Here is a 15,003-nt window from a genome sequence, read left to right on the forward strand (position 1 = left end):
CCTGCTCCTTTTCTTGATGGGAGATCTTATCATTATCTCCTTTCTTCATTTCATTTCCTGACTGCTTCTCCTGATCCACTCCATCAGAAGGTGAGGCTTTCAAAGAATTGTCCACCTTTTTCCACACTTTAGTTTGGGATTGAGATTTGACCACATTGCTTGGGAATTTTTTATCCCAGTGCCCAACTTTATTACAATGAAAGCATGTAAAAGGGATTGATTCAGAAACAATATTTTGCATCCATTTGCCTAGTTTTGATTCTATCTCTATTTCCTCTGGTATATCTGTTTTGGGCCCAACTCCTACACAGATTATAGCATAAATAAGTCTTCTTCTAGATGTCGTAACTGGATCAATGGCGATAAGCTCCCCGAAAGCATTGGCTATTCTAGCAAACACATCTTCCTCCCAATATTCCATAGGAATCCTAGGTAACTTTATCTAAACTAGAACTTGGACCACAAACTTATCCTCTCTTTCTGCATTAGGGTACCATTTCTGGATATACATTAAATATTTGCCTATCGCCCAAGTACCATTGCAGAGGATATTTTTGTGATCCTCCTCACAAGAGAAAGAAAAGGAAAGGCATCCTTTGTTAATAGTGACCACATCAACCCGACCTTTCAAATTCCATTTCCTCTTAACAAATCCATGAACAACCTCAATTTTTGGTCTCGTCCCAAAGAATTTTCTAGTCAGAGTATTTTCCATTCGAGCAATGTTGTGATCTATAATTTGGTCTGGAATGGAAATGACAAACTTTCCCTGAGAAACATTTGAAGTATTTTTAACCATGGACAAAGATGACTTAACTTTGGGTTTGACCCCAAACAAAGAGGACCATTTACCAATGTGTCCAATCGATCTGGGTCCCCCCTCTAGATCCCCCAAATTTGAAGGGGTCTCAAGATCCTTCCCATTAGATTATTTTCCCTTCACTGGGTCCTCTGAACCACTTGTTGCTTGCTGTCCTAGAACTGCTTTAGGTTTGCCAGCTCCCAAATTTAAATTTTGAACTTGACCATTCACCTTGTCTACTACTACCTGCTCCTCTCATGATCTGGGACCCCCTCTTGGGTCCCTCGAATCCAAATGAGCATCGGGTTCCTTACCATCTGAACTCTCCCCTTCCAAAGAGCTCCCTAAATCTCCTACTACATATTGTCCTACTACTGAACCAGTTCTCCAGCCCAAAAAAATTGAATTTTGGGCTTGACCGCTCCCCTTCTCCTCCCCTCTCCTTTCCATCATCTCATCTAACACATGTGTGTAATATTGTTTTACTACTGGCCATAGTGGAATAATATTGTAGGTTCAAATCCCACTGTGGTTTTTCCCTTTTCGGGTTTCGACGTAAAAATCCTAGTGTTATGATTTTGTGGTTGATTGTCTTGTGTTTCTGCATTTTTCTTTCTTGCATTTGGTTCCAGTCGTCTGAGAATAATAGGTTTAAAAATTCCTTTACTAGTAGAACATTGATTCACCCCCCCTCTCAATGATCACTAATTCCATCAATTGGTATTAGAGCCTAATTCCTCTAAGGAATCCTAATGGCTTGAGGAAGGTCTGGGAGATTGAATCAATCAATTTCGGTTTGTAGAGAAAGCTTTGTGTGGCACTTGAGGATCTTGATGCAACAAGAAATGAAATAACCTTCTTAAAGAAAAATTTGAATGCACCTAAAGACTTCATTAATGATTTGAAAGATCAATTCAACACTTCAAGAGACAAGAGGAAAGAGCCGATGGACAAGCTGAAGGAGAAAGAAGAACAAAGAATGAAAAATCAGGACAAAGTTGATGAATGTGATAAGCTTACTAGAGAAAATGTTGTATTGAAGAATGAGATGCAATTCATTGTGATGAAGTTGACTTAGGAGATTGAAGACTAGAAGAAGAACGAGGAAAGCTTGACTCAATCATTGAAAAATAGATCAAATGAATGCTTCAGGCTTACCTATGAGAATGATCAGTTGAAGCTTGAGTTGACACAATCAAGGAATAATGGTCAAGAACTTGAAAGATAGATTGTTGCCATAAGAGATGAGCTTGCTTCTGCAAATGAATAGAAAGACAAATTCAATGCTAGCTCACCAAGGCTTGATGAGATGCTGGATAGTTAGAGACATGGAAAGACATGAGAGGACTTGGATATGAGAAAAGAGAATCCTCTAGTTTTGGACAAAGAAATGTAAAACCTAAGAGCAAGAATCCTCTGGTAAGACAACCTAATACCTAAAAATTCAATGATAGATGTTTTACTTGCAATAAGTTTGGTCATATAGAAAATTAATGTAAAAGTAGGATGAATAATGAAATGAATAATATGAACAATGGTCCTACCTTTACCACTTAGTGTTTCATATGCAATAATTTTGGTCACAAGTCAAACATGTGCAAAGAAGCAATGAACAATTTTCAGAACAAGAGATGTTATGCTTGTGGGATGTTTGGACATATCTCTAACTAATGAAGGATGAGACCAAATAAGATGAATTTCAAACCTATGTAGAGAAATGTTGTTTGTCATGTATGCAACAAAACCAGTCACATTGTAAAAATTTGCAGAAGAGAGAATAATGATCCAATAAACAAAGGCCAATCATATGAGAAAGGCAAGGCAAAGGTAGAAGAGATCTAGAACAAGCATGAGAAGATGTGGGTTAGAAAAGATGAATCCAAGATAGAAAGTGGATTTGAACCTGAATCCGGTGAAGGATCTTCATCCGATAACTAAGGTATTTGGCCTTAGGGGTGGCATCTTCATGCACAATATTGCAAAACCCCCTAAAGAGATCTGTGATCAATCAAGGTTGATTGCAGATGCTTGGAGATGATTATCCATAATTCATCATGTCGATCTTGGAATCTGGTGGATTGGGTTATATTGAATAAGACATACAATTGACCTTTTTTGTTGCATTTATTTCAACTTAAAGTTAGGGTTTCAAAAGATAAAAAGGAAAAAATGTGAATCATTTCTCACATTGTGAACGAAGAGTTTAAGCTGCAGAGCGAGGCGAACTATATTTCACAGCAATCAGAAGGCTTGAGGTGATTCAAAAAAATTTCTTCTGCATCCAATATAAGAGAAAGGTATTTACCGAAGTGTGTTCTAAACCCTAATTTTTCTTGAAATGGCGTCTTCTTTTGTTGATAATCCTTTGGTAGTAGAAATTTATGAGTCTACAAGACCTCAATTCAAAAGACATCCTTTTAAGTATGTTGAGGGTGATCCTAATGGTTCTTTTTCATCCATTCCATATGAAGTTTTGCATGTTGATGATGTTAGGGCATACATTCACTACACAATTGAGGAAACCAGAAATAAGGATATCTTGACCTTGTATACTGACCACATAATGAATGAAGTTGGAAACCCGAAATTGAAATATGCTCAATTATAGAAGAAGGGTTTCATGCAGTTTGTTCATTTTTTGACATTCAATGAGGACGAATGGGTGATATATATTTTGAGTCATGTCCACGATAAATTCTTATGGCTAGATAGACCCTACAAGATAACCCAACAGGCAATTCATACAGTCACATGTCCGAATGAAACTAGTGGAAAACCTAATTTGAGAAAGGTGACAAACCCAACCATCACAAAGCTAATCGGTGCTCAATTTGATAGTAGGTCAATAATAATTCATGATATCTTAGAGAATTATGTCAGATTTGCATCGATGATTATTGGATACAAAGTTTATTAGTCTAGCAGATTGAACTCAGTCTCTGGTACTACGATATATGCAGCCTATTAGATGGTGAAAGAAGATATGTAGTATGACTTGTGCACAGTTATTCTTGAAGAGCTCTTGAGAAATCTGAAGAAAATTAAAATAGACAAGAAGAATGTCTTCCAATTCGGTTCACTAATTGTTTGTTTAGCATTGTACTTCATGAATGAAATACCCAACACAGGAAAAGTTCAATGGGCATATGACTTGCCTATAGCCACTCAAATCAAGCAAGGTTTGTAGAGACTCCAAAAGTTGATACTGCACCAAGTGGTGACACCGGTGCACAGATTAGAGAAAAGGATGCAGGAAAAGGAGAATCAGAGAAGGACAAGGCATCAGATAAGGAAGAAGAGGTCAATAAGGGAAAGCAACAAACTGACCATGTCCCAGTAATCATGGCAATTGACACTCCAAGGGACAAATGGAAAATAATTCTGCCACATATCTCCATCAATTTTGATAGACCTCTTTACATTGGTCAAATGTCTCCAACTGAAAGGCCGATGGTTGCTGCAGCGGCCTAGGCTCAAGCTAGTCAAGACTTGGTTAAATCAAAGACCGAGGACAAAAGGTTGATTGAGATGTCTATAGGTGTTTTGCAAAAAGGTGGTACTGGAAGTGCAATTAGATCCAAATTCTAACCCCTCTGGCAAGTTACTACAGTTAATCAACAATATCAATACCAATTTTGAGTCATTGGAGAAGGCAACCACCCAGAAAGTATTAGACAGATTCAAGGAGGTGTGAATGTAGATCTTTTGAAAGATGATTGAAGATGATAGGGCTAGATTAAACAAAGAATTGTAGACTATCTCCAAGGCACTAAGTGAAGGAGGAAAGATATATAAGTCATGCCTTATACTGCCCAAATTGACTTCAGATCTAGACAAGCAGATCAATGTTTGCTAGGGAAAGCTTGATAGTATATCTCAGTCTTTTGATTCCAATGTAGCCCTTGCCAACAAATTAGAAGGTTAGGTGATGGCTCTAATTGATCATATCTCAAGCTCGAACTTAGAAAAGGACATGATACTGAGGTGGGTTGGTGAATTCTAGAACCTTATTTCTCCCCAGATGGATACCATGCTAAACAACAAAGTTGATTGCATGAAGACAATGGCTCAACCAGTTATGTCTGAATTAAAAGATGTGGAGATATATGTTTATGTTTTTAGTTCTTTCATCATAGTTTTGGACAACTTGAAGAATGGGTGGGATACCCACTTAGGATTTTTGAAGACCATTTTTACAGATATCTTCAAGTATGTATGGAATATCTGGTATGTATTCTTGTATATAAGTTTTTGTGCAGCACCCCATCTTTGGCATTGTTATCAAAGGGGGAGAGTGGAGTGAAAAATATACAGAGAATGATACAATATTTTGAGTCCTGGTCTAAGGGCTTAGAAATTTTGATCCGGTATACAGGTTTCAATACTTAGTCATTTTTTACGAGTGTTTCCATCAATGCCAAAGGGGGAGATTGTTGGCAATTGACACTCATCTAGTGGATTCTAGTGCATGTATAATGGTTAAGGGTTATCATTGATGGCAACTCTTCTTGGAAATTGCATCTGGTAGTTATGGATTCTGGTAACCAGTAGGGGTAATAGTCTGGTAATCTATCATCGATATTTTAGGATAAGCATAACACTTTTGGTTTTGAATCCTTGTAGTTATTGTGGTGGTAAGATTCGTGCATGGGATGATAGGGCTGACATGTAGAAATCATCTTGACATCATTTAGTTGAGCCACATATGGTTTAGAGATCCGGTCTTAGCCAACACCATGTTACACATTACATTGCATAATATGGATAACCAACTTGATGAATGTTTTAATTTTGATTGTGGATATATATGATCGATGTAGAAGATCTTTTTGGTGTATGATATTGCATGATATGAGCGAGTGGTGATCAAGAAACCTATTTGGAATAGTTTCACGTGCACATTGTTGATTCAATAACTGACTCAGAAGTAGAACAAGGCAGAGTTATAGAGGTATTACAGTCAGACTTTTTGCACTTAACTGAAACTCATCAAAGAATTTCTTGATGCTATTTTGGAGTTCAATCATTATAGTTATCTTGGTAAAAGATCTATAAGTTAGTGAGACTTCCATATTATAATTTGAGCAGTGAGCTCTACGTTGTAAGCCTAAATGCAAGTGCATTCCCATTTGTGTAATATTGTTTTACTATTGGCCTTAGTGGAATAATATTGTGGGTTCAAATCCCACCGTGGTTTTTCCCTTTCCGAGTTTCCACATAAAAATATCGGTGTTATGATTTTGTGGTTGATTGTCTTATGTTTTTGCATTTTTCTTTCTTGCATTTGGTTCTGGTGGTCTGAGAATAATAAGTTTGAAAATTCCTTTACCAGTAGAACACTAATTCACCCCCTCCCCCCCTCTCAGTGTTCTCTAATTCCATCAATTGTGAATTTCCTTTGATATGGTGTAGGAGATGGTTTTGTGTTATTGTTTCCTTGATTGTTGGTTGGTTTAGTACCTGAAAAGTTCAAAACTTGTTGTTTTGGTTTTACATTATGGGCATCGATCATACCATCATTGACGATATTCTTGTTTCTCATCCAGAATTTGGATTTATCTTTGTTGTTGTTGGTGTTATTGTTATTGTTGTTGTATATGTTTGAAAAAATCATACCTTCTTTAGAGAATTTCAAGATTCCCCTTTCAATGGAGGTTTCTTCTATTTTGATTTTATTATAGATCAATTTATGGAAGCTAGGTGGATATTAATTGGATTTGATAACTCATTTCACTACTAAGATTGTCAATAAAGATATCCATCCTTTCCTTTTCAAGTACTGGACAAGGGTATCTAGAAATCAATCGTCTCCATCTTTGTAAGAATGTCATGAATGGTTGATTATTTTTCTATTTGGTATTGCAAAGGTCAAGCATGGTTACTCATGTTGGATATTGTAAGTATTGTGACACAAAGTTTTTTACTATCTCTTCAAATGATCTTAGGGCCGATGTGAGTTTTGAGAGCCATTCCATAGTTTGTCCACCTAGACTTCTTGGAAACAATCTCATCATTTAGGTGTGATTATGTGTGAATTCCAAACTCATGGCACAAAACTCCCTTATATGATCTTGGGGGTCAGTTGCGCCATTATACTTGTCATATTTGGGAATTTCACAATTGGGTGGAAATGGTATCATTTTCAGGCTTCTATCGAAAGGGTAGTGGCAAATATTCTCTAAGGAATATCCTTTTGTTGTCCCTTGTTGCATTTCTTGCATTTGTTGTTGAAGAGCTTGGATTTGTTGTGTTAATGCGCCCAAAGGCTTGTTATCATTGTTCCTTGGTTCATCATCATGGTTGTTGGTATTATAGTTGTGTGATCTTGGCTCTTCTCTTATTTCATGGTTTTGTTGTGTTAACTGGTCCATATCAAAATCAACAGGGATCTTGACGCATTTGCTTGCTAGCATGAAAAGTATTTTTCCTTGTCAGATTCTATAAGTTTTTGCATGAGTTTCTGGAAACTAGTGTTTTCTTGGGCCTCTTGGATTAGGTCCTCAGTTATTTCATCTTCACTAGCATCAAAGAAGGGGTTTGTTCTTTTATGTCCCATGATCAGTTGTGATTGTATTTCTTATTCTCTACACTTTTGAGCTTGAGTTACAACTGGCATGTGAAGGATTACTTTGCAGCTCAATAAGTGATTATTTGTTGATGCAAATAAGCCAAGTTGATTTTTACTCCTTTATTGAGATGTTTTGATAATGTAGATCTTTGTTCAAAAGCATGAGTTTTAGAGACTCTTTGTCGAATTCAGTTCCACAACCGCATGAATAATTTTGGACTTGGTGTAGGAATATGCGATATTTCAACAAAAGTTTGTGGTTTATGTACAGAAATTTCCTTTTCTTCAAGATTTTCTTTTGACTAGGCTCTTTTCTCTTCAAACCAGTCTTTTGACAAAGATTCTTCTTGTTTAAGTGTCGAGGGGTGGTCATACAAGTGATCAAAGTTTTAGTTTTGAATAGGTTGATTTGAGACAAAATACCTTGTTTTGATACCCAAGCTTACAAATTTGAATACAGGTTTCAATATTCCCCTATTTATATGAATAAGTGCATCAAATGATGTAATGAAGTTTCCTGATGAAGGATGATTTATCTTGATATTGGAAACTAGATGATTTGACTAACTTGGATAACTAGCTAAGTATTTGATGTTGATATTGGTTGAAATTGTGAAACTTAGATCACTAGTTGATATCCTCTGATTTTGTTTAAAGAAATTTTGTTTGTGAAAAATGGATCCAAAAGAAACCCTAAAAGGGTAGCTGAATCAAGTTTTAGATCTCTGAGATTTGGCCTAGAAACACTCTTAGTTACAAATGTGCTAATGTATATGCGCTACTTTAGGTATCAAATGTGCTACTTCAGAGGTCAACTGTGCCACTACACTGATCAAATGCGCTAGTGGATAAATCAAATTTGCCAAAGGAATCCTTAAATGCACCACATAAATTGTCAAATGTGCCAATCTATGGGATTTTCTATTTTTTTGCAATTCGAAGTGATTTTTGACTTTGTTGGATTTTTTTGCAAGATGTTTGTGTGATATCTAACAAGAACACATAAAAAATCTCATGAACACAATAGCAGATTTATCATTAATCTAAACATGAAGTGTATGTTCAAAGATCTTTTCAAATCCTCTTTTGTTTTCACTGGATTTGAACAAGAATGCACATCAATTAGACTCACTAATCTCAAGGGTCATCAATAATACCACAACCCACACTTGATACTCTGTCGGCTCAAACAGCCCTGTCACACCCTAAGGTGCACCCATTTTTTTGTCTTTTTCTAGAAGTTGAACCAAAGAGAATTGCTTCTCAATTGGATCATTTTCTTGGGATATTTATGGTGATTGCCTTGGGGGTGGATTCTTCCCTACCCTTGTACTATGATATTAAGGATCTTTGGATATCTGACTCGATGAGGCTTCTATTCTTAAAGCTATTAGTGAGGCTTTCATTCGGTCTTCAATGATAAACTCCCTTGGGAGGCTTTACGTATCTCAAGGATACTGGGGAAGGCTAATCACTGAGAAAAACCGTTGAACATGATTTCATCGTATCCACATTTGATTATAGTGGGTTGGAATACTTGGCGTTAGCCGTTCCCCACTTAGGTAGTTCTCCTCTCACCAACCTTATGGGCTTCTCAAGAGGGAAGGCCTGCTAAAGGTTTTATCTTATTGCAAGAAATAAAACAAAGCAAGTACATAGTGAGTTTGGCTTTTTGATCACCCACTTAAGGGGAGAGCATATGCCTATCACTTTCGAGTCACAATGAACACTTGTTCTTTTTACTTCAATATCACAAAATGATCTAGATGCTATTTGGAAATTTTGTTCCAACAAACATGGTGTTTGTTTTACCCAAGATAGCAATGATGAGAGTAGAAATTCTTGAACTTTTGTGAAAATAAACCTTGTCAACAAAAGAAATCACCAAATGATAACAATGAGGAACTTGAAAGTAAAAACTCCCAACTTGATGTGGATTGTTCTTTGTTACCTTTGAAAAAATCAAAATGGCTTTTTTTTTTTATGCTCTGGAAACAAAGAAAATTGTCTCGTTCTTTTTATGAGCACCAAAAGAATGTGAACTAACTTGCAAGAAAGACAAATGTTTGATTTGTTGTTCTTTTTACCTTTTACAATAAAGTAAGGTGAGATTATTTTTAAGCACTAAATGAATAAGTGGGATTCTTTTTAAGCCCCAAAACACAAAATGAGGTTCCTTTTAAGCTTTTTGCAAGAATAAAGATGAATTCTTTTTAATCCCCTCTGTAAAAAAAAGTTAAAAAGAAATAAATATAGGATTCTAAACTACCTCCTTGAACCCTGTAAACAAGTGTTAAAACCTACAAAAACTATTAGCAAAATCAATTATGGTGGTGGGCTTGACAAGCCTAATTTTTTTTATTTCAGTTATAAATTTTCCATTCTCTGTGTCAAATGTGCCAGAATAGAAATTGAATGCGCTAAACAATTTTCCCGATGTGCCAGAAGAAGAGTCTAATGCTACAAGATTGATTAAATGCGCCAACAAACAAGTCATATGCACCAGTAGAAAATTTAAATGCGCTAAAAATATACATTGAATGCGCTAGAAGCTTGTTCAAATGCGTTAAAACTCTATACATTTTGGGCCTATGTGAAACTTGCAAAAAAAAGTTTAAACAATGAGTTGCCCCATGGTGGGTACCAAAAATGTAAGGAAAGAGGGTTGGCCAATCAAGAGCATAAACAACCTGCATACCAATGAAACATTATATGATAAAGATTAAATGAACAAAACAAGATAAATCATTAATCTCCTTAAAACCATTCTATTGTTCTTTATATACAAGGATTCTTCAAATCAAGATTGCTCTTAGATTATATGAGAACTTGATATTTAGAATGACTACCAAAAGAATGAGGGATGAATTGATAAATATCTAAATGCAAGTGCAACTAAGATCTATTGATATGATGTTGATAACTTATGATATGATAAAAGATGGTAAAGCTAAGATGAGATTAGGCTAACATGATATGCTACCCTAACATGATATGCTATACTAACATGACAATTCTAATACTAGAATGCTCCTAAATGCTTAATCTTTTCAAAGAGAGGCAAATGAGACTTTCTGATAACATGTATGCAAGAAATTAGATAAAAACCTAGGATCTTGGTAATGAGGAAATGAGGCCTATATATAGAAGAAATGGGCAATTGGATGGTTAAGATTCAATTATCTTAACAAGGGCTAGGATTGAATGATTTTCAATCCATGTGGGAGTTTCAACCCAATCCCATGTTGACAAGTGTCACCATGAGAAGGATTGAGAGGAGAGAGAAGAGGCATTAAATGCCTGAGAAGACATGAGGGTCACCCTAGGAAGGTTTGGTTAGGGTTGAGTTAGTGGATAAATCTTTTATCCAAAGGATAAACTCATGTGCAAGAGTTAAAGGATAACAATGGTCAAAGTAATGAATGCTTGAAGAGACCCATGCGTTTAAATATGGTCAAGTTAGAGAGAAAGTCTCTAACCTAGGGTTGAGTTTGAGTTAACCATTAATGGTTATGTAAGAGCCTTTAATGGTTTGGAAGAATTTGGAGGTTAACCATTTGAAGACATAAAGCCTTTAATTGTTGTTGAAAACTTTAGAGGCTTTTGAGAAGTGACCTCTTCTTATTTAGGAATGTGACATTGATTAAGGGGTAATTAGGCAAATAGGAAGTGATTAGAAGAATCTATTAGAGGTTTAAGCATGCAAGTGGATTTTGCAAGTGGGAAGGATTTTGGGATTTTTCATTAAATTAAAATCATTTATTTCAATTAAATGATGCAACTTGCCTTTGTAGAAAGTGGGTTGGGGATTTATAAATAAATATTAATTTATTTATATGTAAGAATTGATTTAATCAAATAAATATGATTTATTCAATTTGGCTAGGTGAATCAAATAAATTGAATAATTTATTTAATTAGGTGAAAAAGGGGTTAATTAATCAAATATTAAATTTAATTAATAGTTGGATAGAAGAAAGGATAAATTAATTAAATCTTTAATTTAATAAATAGTTTGATAAATGATAATTAAACAAACGTAAAACTCATTTAATTAAGTGGACAAAAATAGGTGTCTACAGTATGTAGTCTAGCTTATGTATTCACTAGGCTCACTTAGGTATTGTCTTGCATGATATATGCATCTATGATCTCTTCAAATGTACCTCTTCTTGACATGTAGATGGTATCCTAGAAGTCTTATGCATACCAAACGAGGCATTCTTTGGTCAATAACAACCACATGCTAGAAGACATATATTAATAACATCCTACCAAAAAGACCAAAAATAACAATAAGAATGATAGAAATCCAGAACCACAACATAAAGTATAAAATTATACCTTACAAATTTTCAACAATGAATTACAAAACTGTGACCCAAAATTGTGAAATTTCTATAGGAAAAATGCAAAAAAACTTATTAGATGAATGTGACAATCTATCAACGAATGCGAAATAGATTACTACTAAATGTGGAAATCTATGCTACAGATGCAAATATTCTAAATCGACTAAGAAATTTGAGACCTATAGCTGCAAACACATGAAAAATCAAAATTTAGTAAGTTGTTTCTTCATGTCAAGTTCACCAAAATGTCTATGAGGGAAAATTAGTAGTTAAATTAGATCAAGTGGCAACCAAGAATATGAAATCTAACTAGAAAATCCAATCACAACTCAATAGAGGAATACAACTGAAATCAACAATGAAACAACATGACATCCCAAAACAATTAAACCCATTTTGACTCTGATGTACTTGTCCTCTATTGTCCTTGTTCTTTTTATGGAGAAGGTGGCTCTCAAAGTCACACTTTGGAAATACCTGGAATATGTAAGCACAAGAATTACAAAGATAGTGGTTGTTGAAAAATCAAGATTGATGTTTAATTTATAGATTAAGAGAGGTTTGATTTGAAGACAAAATTGATCAACAATTGAGATTTAATAAGACAGGTTGTTGAGAGAAAATTACTCACTTTGACTGGATTTGATTGAGAGAATAACTCACTTGACTAACTAGTCAAGAGACATGATTGGGAGTGGAACTGACTTGACTAAGTAGTTAGAAAAAGTTGATTTAAAATAAGGGGGAAGTAATTGACTAGTTAGAAAAAGTGATTGATGAGTCACTAGATGGAATTAAGTGTTAATGTTAGTTCATAATTTCCACATGTGATGTAGAAAATCTAGACTGAAATGTTGTTTGGATTACATTTGGGTTTTCAAAAATGTCAAATGAAATTGGAATTAGTGGGGAATGAATTGAATTTGAATTTGGAAGGAAATTTGATTTATTCAAGATTAAGATCAAATGACATTAAATAAATTTATGAAATTTATTTAATGAGGAGACATTATTAGGTAATCAAATAACTTAAAGAAATTATTTAATTATGGGGAGAATAGAAATCAAATTTAATTAGCCAATAAAGATTATTCAATTAAAGTAAATAATCAAGATTAATTAAATAATAAAATAATTTAATTAATTTAAAGGGGAAATGATTAAATGATTAAGAGATTAGAAAGATTATAAAAATGATGAGGAATATTAATTTAAAAGAATAAAAATAGATTAATTAAACAATTAAAATTATTTAATTAAGAAAGAAGAATAATTAGTAAATTTGGAGTTTGTAGGCACAAGACAATTTTAAGTGTCTACAATATTTATTTACTTAATGCCTAAATTGAAATTTCTTGCTCATTATATTTTTTATCTAGTGTGACATGGCATGGTGATTTGTCTTCGTGTTGGGAGGTGACGTGGAATAAGACAAAGATATATTTTGTTGTGTCTGATTTTGGTAAAGATATTTTGCCATGTGTCCAAATATTAGATCTATGTAAGTTATTAATATATTATGGACACTGATGATGGCTTACATCAATGACATGTTCCAAAGACAACTTGGACAAGTGTTAGAAGGCATCTAACATGTATAATATGAGCACCCACGTTGGGTTCTAATGAGTTGTAAGAGAATCTGTTAATTATAGTCAGTTATGATTGATTCTCTTATAGTTGTAGTGTTGTCCTATATAACATTCAATGATAGTAGTGATGAGCAGAAATAATAGCTCTTTTTGTGTTCATATTTGTTATGTTTTTCATGGTTTAAATTGCATAATTAGACAATGTCGAGGGTATAGGACGTGCCTGTCAGATAATCTTCCTAGAATTTTTGATCCTATACATGTTGGGCATTAACTAAAATTTGTATTTGTTTGGATAATATATTCCTATAGCTATGAAAATTATTATGATAACTTTATATGTGGATGAATGAATGTTATGGTTGATAGAAAATGAATATGTATGTGTTTGTGTGTGCTAACTCATGATGCAAGAATTATTAAGTAGTAGCAGATGCGGTCAAATCATGCCAGGAAGGAAGATCATGACATTCAAGTCGTTAAAGGCTAAGTCAAGGCGGTTGGAAGCATTGAAGACATTGAGGGAAGTTGGTAACTAAGTGGTTGAAGGATAGTGGAGCAGTTCAAGAACTTAGTGAGCGACAATCTAGCAGGAATCATTGTGCTATATTCTTGGTAATATAATGATAAACATCCCACAATCTTTGTGGTTGACTCTTTCCTCTTTCTTTGTTGTAATAAAAACTTTGCCTATTCTTCTGGGCATGGTCTAGGTAGTTAGTAGTTTATTGTAATTTTTATATAAATAAAGTTTTGGACCTCCTCGTGGGGTTAGATTAAGTTTTGGAGAAGTAGACATAATTTCCCTCTATTTTTCAAAGATTGTAACAACTTTTGAGATGATGAATAAAGTGATGGTGTTTTGAACATATAAGGCTATTGTTGGAATCCAATAACATTGACAGGGGGGGTGAATCAGTGTTATACTAGAATGATCAATTTTAGCTTATTAAAACATGCATACACCAACCGGTATACCAGTACATACATAATTGAAAGAAGTAAAGTAACCAATAAGCCAATCACATAAATGAGAATCATAACACACAGATTTATACATGGAAAACCTCAAAGAGGAAAAACCACAGTGGGATTTGTGACCCACAATATCAATCCACTAGCCATATGAAGAGATATTACAAAATATGAGGGATTTGCACTTGTAGGAAGGCTTACAGCCTAGAGCTCACTGCTCAATCACAAAAGGAGCCTCACTGATTACATATAAATCCATATTACAATCTAGAGAAGTGTTGAACTACTAAGATATCATCTTCTATGCTAGGATATAGTTCCAGTTTAAGCTCTATTTGTTCCGGTTTGAAACCCTAAACTCTTTACCAGAATAACCCTTACATAAATATCCTCACATACATAATCTCTCTGATATATTTCGCATTTTATCACATTCACATATCCATAATCTCCTATCACATGTCTATATCAAAATGATCTAATCCAACAGACCTATATACCCTATACAACTTATCATTCCTTATGTTGGCTTACAAAGATATATACAATATCAAATTACATGTCGGCTAGATAAGATGAATGCATAAAAAAACAATTATCAATGCCTGAGCCAAGAGATGTCAGCCTCCAATACCGATAACCATATTCTAAACCATGTCGGCCTGCATTGTCGGTAACCAAAGTAATCCTTCTATCCTGCTGGTGCCATGTTTG

This window comes from Cryptomeria japonica, chromosome 5, assembly GCF_030272615.1.
Source record: "Cryptomeria japonica chromosome 5, Sugi_1.0, whole genome shotgun sequence".
Lineage (NCBI taxonomy): Eukaryota > Viridiplantae > Streptophyta > Pinopsida > Cupressales > Cupressaceae > Cryptomeria > Cryptomeria japonica.